This window comes from Odontesthes bonariensis, chromosome 2, assembly GCF_027942865.1.
Source record: "Odontesthes bonariensis isolate fOdoBon6 chromosome 2, fOdoBon6.hap1, whole genome shotgun sequence".
NCBI lineage: Eukaryota > Metazoa > Chordata > Actinopteri > Atheriniformes > Atherinopsidae > Odontesthes > Odontesthes bonariensis.
This window is the reverse complement of record NC_134507.1, coordinates 36,326,493-36,338,383: the sequence shown is the minus strand read 5'-3', so window position 1 is coordinate 36,338,383 and position 11,891 is coordinate 36,326,493. Positions and strand designations below refer to the sequence as shown.

Sequence of the window (11,891 nt, the reverse complement as noted above, 5' to 3'; positions counted from 1 at the left end):
GTTAAACACATACTATACTCAAGAACATAAAAACAAATGCTCAGCTTACATAAATGTGTAATTTCAGAAAATTATCAGAAAATTCAGCTAACAATTGTATGTATGTGTTTTTTCATCAAGCAAATCAATGAACCTAAACCAGAAAAGAAGGCAATGTAGCAGTGTTCTGAGTTGACACACCTCTGAACCTGACCGTGTTATACACGCAGCATAGCAACCCATTCGCGTTGTTTTCTGTCAGTGAGTTCAGATTGGCAGGCAGCTAGCCACCATAACACCGTAACTCCAGCGCAGTAAACAAAACTCGAACCCTATCTTAACATTGGTGCATGGTAAAACAAAGGCAGAGTGCAGTAACCATGGCCGTAACTCCGCTGTAACTTAATTCCAGCGTTCTAAAGTCCAGCGGAACAAAGCTAAAATACCGTAACTGATGTTACGGGCTTCTGTCTTGCAGCAGGTGTTACACGATTAGCTTGTCTCGGCTTATGCTCACTATTGTCAGGCCAAAGTTAGCCATCTGAATGGCTAGCTACAGGTGGCAAATTGGCGGGTGCATGTGGCTTTGACTACTCAAACGTAACCGAGAATGTAAAAAGCTGCATTATCGTAGATAGCCAATCATTTAGTGCACTTTTCTGTAGCTGGAATCTAGCTTAGAAATGTAAGGAAGTTTATTTCAATGTATATACCTTGACATGCTTCCGCAAGTTGGAGGATGAATTTTTGTAGGCGGTGATGAAGTTCTCTTTTGGTAAACAGAGCAAACACTTGAAGCGAAAACTATCATTAACTTGTTCAGAAAATTGAAATAGTCTGGCGAGGTGGGGCCACGAGTTGGCACATTCCTGGGATGGACCTGCTGCGTCTTCTTCCATTGTTGTGTCCAGGGTTTCTCTCATCTAATCTGACCATGGAGTTGACTTTGGCGGAAAGCTGAAGGTGATTGCTGATAGGCTGTCCCAATCAGTGGTGCCTGCACCATCCAATCACGTTTGAGAGAGAAACGACAAATTGAGTTTTTTTTTTTTTCTGTTTTGTTTTTTTACTCACGGTTAAGGATAAAAATGTAGCGGAGTAAAGAGTACAATATTTGCCTCTCAAATGTACTTGAGTAAAGTCATGAGTACTCCCCAAAAATGATACTCGAGTACATTAGTACAGATCCCTCAAAATTGTACTTAAGTACTGTACTCAAGTAAATGTACTCCGTTACTGTCCGGCTCTGGGAACGGCGATGTGCTGAATAGGAGTGCAATTGATCCTGCACGCCATTGGCTTAGAGTCCATGTAGGTGCAATTAAGAATTCTGATGTCACTGACCTCAAGAGTAATTTGCATATGCCTTCCCCCAGGTCTTGTGGACCAGGAAGGACCAGGAAGGACCAGGATATTACAGCACAAATGGCACACAATTTTATAGTTGCACCAACCATAAGCCCCCTGCATCCATTTGCACACAAAAGTCCCCTCCTGGCATGCTTTTGCATGGTTTTGTCATGTCAATCAACAGAATAAAGTGTTAAATGCATTTATTGTCATACTTTTGCTATATCTCAAGTGTGTGTATGAACAAAAAGCTATTCAAAATTCATGCCATGTATTTTTTTTGCTCCCTTTCTTTCAATAAAGTATTGTTGATTATCACTTACTCCTATGCCTCTTATGCTACTTCCCTAGAAGCCATTTATTTATATGGCCCTTATTTCTGATAACTAGGCTCTGTTATTGTTGAATCAATTGACAGACACTCCACGACTTATTGTGACTGTAGCACTGACCATTTTTATTCAGTACCACAGCAAACAGCATCCAAGGGCAATGTTGACACCAGAGGGTGCAGTGCCGAGGAACAACAAAAGGTGCTGCGTTAAAGGGCACTCAGAGAGGGCACAGAGGACCATGAATTGCATGGCATTGTGGAGCAATACAAAATGTAATGGCACAGTTTACAGAGCATCACAGAAGTGCAACTTTAAAGGGCACTTTAAGACCAGAACACGGAGAACAACCCCACATAAAGTGAATGAAATAGGGCAACAGTGCAGAGAACAACCCCACATAAAGTGAATGAAATAGGGCAACAGTGCAGAGAACAACCCCACATAAAGTGAATGAAATAGGGCAACAGTGCAGAGAACAACCCCACATTAAGTGAATGAAATAGGGCAACAGTGCAGAGAACAACCCCACATAAAGTAAATGAAAGAGGGCAACAGTGCAGAGAACAACCCCAAATAAAGTGAATGAAACAGGGCAACAGTGCAGAGAACAACCCCACATAAAGTGAATGAAACAGGGCAACAGTGCAGAGAACAACACACAGAACGCAGAACATGAACACAGCAACTATATACACTATTTACAAAGGGCCGACCGTTCACTCCTCCAGTCCGTCCACAACGGACATGAAGTGTTCAAAGTTTTTGAAAACTATGTCTTCCAGTCCTTTGGAGGGTGAACGGTGAATCTCAGGGCAATATGTCTTTTTTTTATATTTTTTGTGTCCCTGGATTTTGTGCCCGCAAACTTTGCAGGCCGGGAGACGCTGCACCTTCACGCCCAGCTCAGTGGGGGGGTCTGCCAGCTTTCTCTTGTACAGAGTCGATCGGGACCACGACAACCCTACCACAGCACTTTGTCCAGAGGGCGGCTTTACACCTGGCCTGATGGGTACAGACGCCGTGACCTGCGGGATGGAGGCCTGACCAGCAGGCTGTGTGGAGGAGGAGACAAGGGGCAGCAGAGGCGTGGTGATGGTGGACGGGGCAGAGCAGGAGACGAGGGGCAGCACTGCAGTGGGCCTGGTGATGGTGGACGGGGCAGAGCAGGAGACGAGGGGCAGCAGAGGCGTGGTGATGGTGGACGGGGCAGAGCAGGAGACGAGGGGCAGCACTGCAGGAGGCCTGGTGATGGTGGAGGTGGTGGGGATTCTCCTCACCGGCAGACGGAGCAGCTGTGGAGGAGGCTGCGGCGTCTCCAGCAGCAGGTTGGTCCGACCCTTCAACACCTTGGTGCCGGCTGTGCTGGGCGTGGGGACGTACTCCATCACGGGGTAGTCGGGTGGAGGGAGGACGTCCGGCTGGCGCGGTGCAGGAGGCAGCTGCTCACAGGACACAGACGCGGCCTTTGAGGTCACAGCTGGCTGCCTGGTGGCGTGGAGGTTGACCAGCCTCTCCTGCTGGCGGATGAAGTCTCTCACCGTCTTGGTGTTAATTTTGGGGAGAGGGATGCCCGCCTTGCACAGGACGGGGTCCTCTACCAAGACCCGGTGCTGGATCCTCTCATAGGCCTTGAGAATGTTGGCCTTCTCAGGGCTGGAGCGAGAGGCCTGAGGGCTGCGCAGCCACAGCAGCTTGACCAGCACGTACATCAGCCTGTTGTGCTGCGGGCTGATGTCCTGCTGAGCTGGCGCGTACCTCCTAGCCATCTTTACCCGCTGGACCACGGCGGCGTCAGCCAGGTCGTCCCTCTTGGTCCGACAATATAGCGTGTTGCCCCAGTGGGTGCGGTAGAGCTGGTGGTACCGCTGTGGCTGCTTGTCATGCTCCTCCACCGCGTTCCAGGCATGAAGGACCCTGTTCCGCTCTGCTGTGCTGAGGAGCAGCTTCTGCTCTGTCAAGCCGACCTCCAGCAGCGCAGCACAGAAAGCCTCCAGCTTCTGGAACCCGGGCAGAGGACTGACACTGCAGACATCGTCCTGTAAAACGCACACACACACAGAAAAGTAGGTAAGTTTCAATGTATACGATGTCTTGTTTTTTTTAGCGGGTCACATGTATCGCTGTATTCTCTTCTATCAGTATGTATTGGACTCACAAAGGCAGGAGGGTTGACCGAAGCAGTCTCGCTGCTGGTCAGTCTGATGTGGGGCTCCACATCAGTACGGTCCTCCTCGCTCTGGTACGCCTCGTCAGCGTCTGGGTCGACCTCCCCAGGCTGAACGACCTCCTCCTCCGGCCCAGGACCGTCGCTGACGATGCCCTCCAGCGAGAACGCCTCCCCCGTGCTTTGGCTGAAGAGGTACTCCAGCCCGAGCAGCTCATCGGACCGGACATCAGCCGGGGCCCGGAAGTTCCGCTCCACTGGCTCGCCCAACAGCTGCTGGCAGCGGGAGTTCAGGCGGTCAATGAGCGGCGCAGAGTACACCCGGTGGTGCCGCCCTCCGCCCCCAAACACCGCGTCTGAGCTGCGGTCAGCGTTCCACCTGGCGATGCCGCTTATCAGGTAAACCTGATAAGGCCGCGCCGCACAGTGGGGACCTGAACATCACAACAAACAGGTATTATCAGAATGATGCAATGTGATAAACGTGTTTTTTGGGGGGTATTTTTCCCCCTTAGATTACCTGGAATCATGTGGGGCAAAGATTTATGGAACCCCTCCAGGCTGTTGCTCCCACGCAGGCCCTTATAATACGGGAGGTCCACACCGTTGATGGTGGTGGTGCGGGCGACACGATACATGACCATGCCTGGGGGGTCCTGGATGCACTCCAGGTGTCGCTGCTGGGCTGCCCACATCTCATCAATGGCCGCTGTAAACACACAAACATGTTGAGCTGTAGTCATTTTGCGCGTGTGTGTGTGTGTGCGTGTGTGAGGTGTTTTTTTTCTTACCAGGAGACTTGAAGAGGCTGACGCCGCTCTCATCCTGCCCTGCTGGACCCTTCAGGTCCTCGATGAGGAGGTGGACCAGGCGAAACGTCTCCTGGGCCCCGAGGGTGACGCGCCGGACATGGTGCTTCAGCTGGTCCCGGGAGACGTACCGCCGGACCACGTCCTCATCACTCACCACCTCCATGGTGGCTGGGTCTCTGGCCCTGATGGCAGCGATGAGGAGCTGGATGTCCTCGCGGTTGTAGGCCAGCACCGCCCCGACCAGTGCGGATTTAAAGGGGCCGTATTTGGAGTGAGCCTCCGTTCTTAGAGCGGCGTCAAAGCGGTGGAGCCATGGGAAAATGTCCAGCCTCACCACCATCCCCTCATCCACCCAGGACTGGAACATGATCTCCACCGCGGTCGGACCCTGTGCTTTGCAGCAGCCGCGGTCGATGTAGAGGATCTGGGGGACGGGCTGGTTTGCGAGGCGGAACCTCTCCATCACCCCACGACACATGGGCCCCAGCTTCTCCACCGACTCCTCGCAGGTGAGCACAAAGCTGACGATCTGGGAGAGCTCGTTGCCGATGCTGGTGAACCACTCAGCCGAGCCCTTGCCCTCCCCAGACAGCTTCTTCACCACCTACAACAAAACAAACAAACAAATACAGTTTAGCTTTGCATAATGTGGTGTTTCCCTGTGAGTACTTGTATGCAACACACTTTTGGTTAACTTGCCTTCTTCGTGGAGTCCATTTTCAGCACTTTGCCGAACGTGGACAGGATCTGGCTCCTGTAATCCTGCACGTTGTCCGCCTCGGCCAGGAGGAAGGCGTGGCGCAGGAGCCGGGCGCAGGGAACCGCTCTCGGAGGGGGCGGTGCCTGGAACTCCCTGTGGCCCAGCGCAGAGACGATGCCTCTGGGTTCCACCAGGGCCATGAGGAGTGTGGTGTAGAGGTCCTTCCTCTCGTGGTAGTCCTCCAGGTGGTTCTCCTGCACCTGCCGCCACACCTTGACCATCGTGTTACCCTCCGTTCTGTCACGCAGGAGGCGAATGATGGTCTTGTCCACCCCTCGCCTGGCAGTCAGCATGGCGGGAAACCTGGCCCGATGTGCCTCGCTCAGCTGCCGGAGGATGGCGTCGTCCCACGCCAGCCACCGACCCATGGGTCCGCTCTCTCCACCTCTGGCAGCCTTGAGACACGGCCCGCACGACAACACCTCTGTCGCCAGGGTGTACCAGCCCAACACATCACAGATGGGACGTACCTAAAACAGAGAGAGAGAGAATCACAGGTCAATCACAGGTTGCAGATATGCAACAAGCTTTTTATTTATTTACATTATTTATTTACATTACATTTTTTGCATTTTATGTGTGCTTCACTTTTTCACAACAAAGATCTGTGAAATCTGTTTGATTTGTTGTTGAATGGAAAGTTTATGATGGTTGCGTTCCGCACTTTGTATTAAGAATGTTCAATAAAGGTCTATTACATACATTTTATTGTGGTAGCGGCAGTTCACTATACCTTTTTTGCCAAACGATCTGCAGAGAATGACTTGGTTGTGTGAACAAAATTAATCAGGAAAGCCCACAGTTGCAAATATGCAACATTGCCTAAAATGATTAAAAATAGCCCAATTTCAAAAATTCCAAAAATATTGGTGTATTCCCACCCAAAAAGATGCAAGAAGAGCCAAAATGATTTTTTTCAATGATTATTCGTATGCTTGGGTGCTACAAGGTTAAGTAGTCAATGCTGATGTGTGTATTTCTCTGAGCACAGCTGTGCAGAGACTGAGCCTTACCCGGGAGTGGTAGCCAGACTTGGAGAGGTGTGAGTTGCCTCCAGCCCCGGCACACTTCTCTCCGCGCGGACACTTCAGGGAGCACCGCCACACTCCGACGGGACGCCAGAAGAAAAAGCGGCCTCGGAAAAAGGCCTGTGGAGTGGGAATGCCGCCGCTCACAAAGCCGGGTGGCTCGGGTGGGTAGAACCACATCCGGTCTGACTTCAACACTCGCCGCCTTCTAATGGCGCCCTTTATGTCCTTGTAGACCTGGACTGGTGTGAAGAGGCCTCGCTCGCTGTCCTCCTTCAGCCAGGGGATGTCGGCAGAGGGGATTCCGTTGGGGTCTTCCCAGAGGCGCACCCAGCCTTCCAGCTCCACCTGCAAGACACAAGGTGTACAACAACGCACAACATTTAGTTATTTATTTTCCATAATGTGGTGATTTTGTGAAATGCATTAACATTGCTTGTGTATTTTGTGATTTTACACTTACAGAAGAGTCACTCTGTGACAAGGTGGTGGCAGACGCAGGCTGTGAGGTCGACGGCGGCTCCTCGGGACGAGCATCAGGGGGACCCTGACCAGGCGCTGAGGACGGCACGGGCGTCTGTTGTTCAGGAGACTCAGTAGAGGCAGCCGTGCTGGTGGACGGCTGTGAGGACAGCAGGAGCTGCTTTGAGGCAGCCGTGCTGGTGGTGGGCTGTGAGGACAGCAGGAGCTGCTTGTGCTGCTTTGAGGCAGCCTTGCTGGTGGGCTGTGAGGACAGCAGGAGCTGCTTGTGCTGTGTTGAGGCAGCCTTGCTGGTGGAGGGCTGTGAGGACAGCAGGAGCTGCTTGTGCTGCTTTGAGGCAGCCTTGCTGGTGGGCTGTGAGGACAGCAGGAGCTGCTTGTGCTGTGTTGAGGCAGCCTTGCTGGTGGAGGGCTGTGAGGACAGCAGGAGCTGCTTGTGCTGTGTTGAGGCAGCCGTGCTGGTGGACGCCTGTGAGGACAGCAGGAGCTGCTTGTGCTGTGTTGAGGCAGCCGTGCTGGTGGAGGGCTGTGAGGACAGCAGGAGCTGCTTTGAGGCAGCCGTGCTGGTGGAGGGCTGTGAGGACGGCTTCTGCTGCTTGCTGCGCCTTCCCTTCTTGCCGGTAGACTTCTTTGGAGAAGCTGGCACGCTGGTGGAGAGTGGCGACGGCTGTTCGGGACCCTCGGTGGACACAGGAGGAGGCTGACTGGCGGAGATGGGCTCCCCATGGCTCTCGAAGGTGACGAGGGCATCCACCAGAGCAGTGTCGTCCGGAGCGTCGTCAGACCATGGCGCCTGGGAGGTGGCAGCTGCAGCAGGGGCCCTTGAAGTGGCAGCGGCGGCAGCAGCAGGAGGAGGAGTGGCGCTCTGTGAATTACAGGTGAGTGTGAGCTATTACATTATTATTGGGTTTTGCAGTGTAGTTACAGAATGCAGTGTAGTTACCTCTTTATCCAGTATGTACTGTCTGAAGCGTTTGAGTGACTTCGAGGTGATGTCACTCTCCCGCATCAGCAGCCACTGCTTTACTGAGGTGTGGGCCTCCTGCGCCATCCTCCGCTCCTGCTCACTGCCGGCTTGAGGGTCAGATTGGTGGCGCTGGTACCACTGCCACATCTCGAGGAACGTGAACGACCGGAAACGGCCCATGCCGTAAATGGCCTTGTCCATGTTCCTCTCGAGGTGGCAGGAGATGGCCGGAAAGAGCTCCACGTACTGCAGCAGGCTGTCCTTCAGCCACTCCTCGTTTAAGGCCCCACGCTTCTCCGGCTGCCGGCTCTCTTTACAGTGGCGGTCGACGAGACTGAAATACACACACACACACACACACACACACACACACACACACACACACACACACACCGCTGTTAGTTTCAGTGAAGGGAAAACTGTTCCTGGCTTGCTTTGGTTTTTCTTGTAAATGCTTACTACTTGACGTAGCCCACGTCGTTCTCGACCAGCCACTTAAAGGTCCGGCCGGTGTAGCGGCCGAAGGTCAGGACCAGCTGCCCAAAGTACTGGGCCTCAGTCGGCCTCTGTACGCCACAGCGCCTCTTTGCTGAAGACGAAACATGTTATGACCTCAGTGAACAGGCAAGCAAAAGCTCTAGTGCACCACATTGTCATTACTTATATATTTATAGTATAAATGCAATGCCAAGATGTTTACCCTCCTCAAAGGCAGTCTTGGGGTCCCTCAGTTTGTCGTCCATCGGACAAACCTGACCTCTCCCCTGCTGGGCCTTGGCTGCCTTGGAGGCTGCCAGAACGCATTGCTGCCTCTCTACCGGCAGGCTGGTGTTCAGTATGTTGAGGGCTGGCAGCAAAGTATCCATGTCCTGAAATTGTCAACAGACTTTTAGCAATATCATGATCATTATAACCATTGCAATAGTCACTATTATTAGACAAATGGAGGCAAAAGCCATAGCATTGCCACCAGAATTGAAAATGTACAATAGGCAAATGTAACACGTATTAAAATTCATACAAACGAGGTGGATAGTTTTTTTTTTTTGCATAAATAATGTCACCGGGCCAAATCACAGACGCACTTGACAGAGTTGCAGCTTGAAAGAGCGCTTGTGCATTGTTGCTGGTGTCACTCGACTTTCATGTTACAACGCTAAAAACGTTATCTATTATCTGTTGATGTGACATTCACAAAGTAGACAGGAAAACGATATAAATATAGCCATGCTGTATATTTTTTTTTGCTAAAATAAACTTTATAGCGTTGATTAAACAAAACACCCATGGAGCAACGCGGAGATATTTACAGCGTACGGTCACCCAGCTTTAACATTACGCTTAAAACCTTGTATTAAAAATAAACAGGTGATCTTCTTAATAAATTACAGAGGTATATCGCCAGAATATGATCGCAGACGAGCAAGAGGGTCTGGCTGCAGACCTGTACTGCCGCTGGTGTCACTCGACTTCCATGTTACAACGTTAAAAACGTTATCTGTTATCTGTTGATGTGACATTCACAAAGTAGAAAGGAAAACGATATAAATATAGCCATGCTGTATTTTTTTTTTGTTGCTAAAAAATAAACTTTATAGCGTTGCTAACACCCTACGGTCACCCAGCTTTACGCTAAAAACCTTGTAGCCTATTACAAATGAACAGGTGATCTTTTTGATAAATTACAGAGGTATATCGCTAGAATATGATCGTAGTAGGTAAATGCGGGACATTTTTTATCAATTACAGAGGTATATCGCTAGAATATGATCGTAGTAACAAACTGTACCTTCGTAGCAGCCTCTCAGTATTTCGCGAGTTGGTTTGGCTTGAATTGGCCAAGAGCCGCTCTGATTGGCCTAGAGTGTACGTTTAGAATTAAACTCCTCTCTGATTGGCCTAGAGTCTACATTTAGAATGTAGACTCCTCTCTGATTGGCCTAGAGTCTACATTTAACGTAGACTCTAGGCCAATGACAGGCCGTAACTGTCTACAAGAAACGTAGACTTTTGCACTTCAGTTAGGAAATCTTCTGCGAATTCCCCAAATGTGGGAATCTCGACTGCCTAATTTCTGGTAGTGGGGGACTGCGTTCGCGCTCTCCCCTGATTTAAATGTATAATGTAAATATCCTTGGGCAACTTTACCTTGTTTTTTGTCCTGACGTTGCTGCTTTATGGACACCTTTCCATCTTTAAAACCAATGTTTTGCAAGGTTTACTGAATGCTGCGGCAGGTCTGCACAGCTGATATGCAGCTGCGCAGTTGTCAGGTGATGTCATACAGTGCGGTCATACAGTGCAGTCACCCCAGGCAGGTGGGCGTTGCCTTAGTGATGGCAACAACGAGATGAGAATACGGCAGCATTTCTACACTGGAGATATTAAGCCGTGAGGGTTTGCCTCAACTAAACTGGCGAGAACGACAGTTCTCGCCAAACATCGCATCAGTGACCCGTTCCTGCCGATTCCTCCTCTACAACATCCGGAGGATTCGCCCCTTCCTCACCGACAAGGCAGCACAGGTGCTCATCCAGGCTCTTGTCATCTCCCGCCTGGACTACTGCAACTCCCTCCTTGCTGGCGCCCCGGCTTCTGCCATCAGACCTCTGGAGCTGGTTCAGAAAGCTGCTGCTCGTCTGGTATTCAACCTCCCCAAGTTCTCCCACACCACTCCCCTTCTCCGCTCTCTACACTGGCTCCCTGTAGCTGCTCGCATCCAGTTTAAGACTCTGGAGCTGGCCTACAGGGCAGTGGAAGGAACAGCTCCTTCATACCTCCAGGCTATGGTCAAGCCCTACACCCCCGCCCGACCACTTCGCTCTGCGGCCACCAGGCGCCTGGCTGCCCCGTCACTCAGGGGTCCCTGCGCACGATCGACACGGTCACGGCTTTTCTCTGTTCTGGCACCCCGATGGTGGAACGATCTCCCGACTGATATCAGGACAGCTGAGTCGCTGCCCATTTTTCGCCGTAGGCTGAAAACCCATCTCTTCAGGAAAAACTACCCTGATCCGCCCTCTTAGGACAGCACCTGCGCCGTCCTAGTTCCTTACGCACTTATTGTTTCCTCCACCACTGGCACCCTCTATATTTTCATTACCCCCTACCCGAACCAGGGTTTGCATCCCCACCCCGCTGTGACTGGTGTGCAGTTCGTGAGAGGCTGGTTGGTTAACGCACTTACTCTAGCACTAGTTTTGCTCTTAGCTGTTTGGTATTAGAAGGAAATGCACTTATGATTTCTTGTGACCTGAAGTTCTTTTGCCTACCAATGTTGAACCCACTTATTGTAAGTCGCTTTGGTTAAAAGCGTCTGCAGAATGACCGTAATGTAAATGTAATGTAATGTAACTAAGAATTTTCCCAGTGTGGGTGGGTGTGGCTCTAGAGATGGGGAGAGTGGAAAAACTAAATAAATTTGTGCTCCAAGTTCCTTGGTTGTTGAAACAAGAACTGATCAGAAAGATGAAGAAAAGCCGGACTGTTTTAATCTGCAAGCTTTTCAGATTCAGGTTAGCTGCTGGCATGGCACTGCAGACAGTTGAATTTGCTGCACCGTCCGGCCGAGTGAGGCACCTGGAAAAGAGGTGTCAGCCTCTGACAGTTCCAACTCATACTTACCTGGCAGGGGAGATACCATGATCAAGAAGGTGGTTCACCCAGGACGAGGCTCAGCCATTGCACACCGGCTGTACTGACCCTTGCGAATTCCCCAAATGTGGGAATCTCGACTGCATAATTTCTGGTAGTTGGGGACTGCGTTCGCGCTCTCCCCTGATTTGACTGTATAACGTGAATATCCCTGGGCAACTCTACTTTGGTTTTTGTCCTGGCGTTGCTGCTTTAACGACACCTTTCCATCTTTAAAACCCATGTTTTGCAAGGTTTGCTGAATGCTGCGGCAGGTCTGCACAGCTGATATGCAGCTGCGCAGTTGTCAGGTGAGGTCATACGGTGCAGTCACCCCAGGCAGGTGGGCGTTGCCTTAGTGATGGCAACAACGAGATGAGAAT

The 11,891-nt window shown here is 51.1% G+C and overlaps 2 non-coding genes across 2 annotated transcripts; both read left to right on the top strand.

Moving 5' to 3' along the window:
* Nucleotides 1-9,824: 9,824 nt before the first annotated feature.
* Nucleotides 9,825-9,984, top strand: LOC142366718 (U1 spliceosomal RNA). The gene has a single exon (XR_012766859.1). It is a non-coding gene; the product is annotated as a U1 spliceosomal RNA (small nuclear RNA).
* A 1,507-nt stretch (nt 9,985-11,491) lies between these two features.
* Nucleotides 11,492-11,655, top strand: LOC142402588 (U1 spliceosomal RNA). Its single transcript, XR_012773398.1, has one exon. It is a non-coding gene; the product is annotated as a U1 spliceosomal RNA (small nuclear RNA).
* The last annotated feature ends 236 nt before the right edge of the window (nt 11,656-11,891 follow it).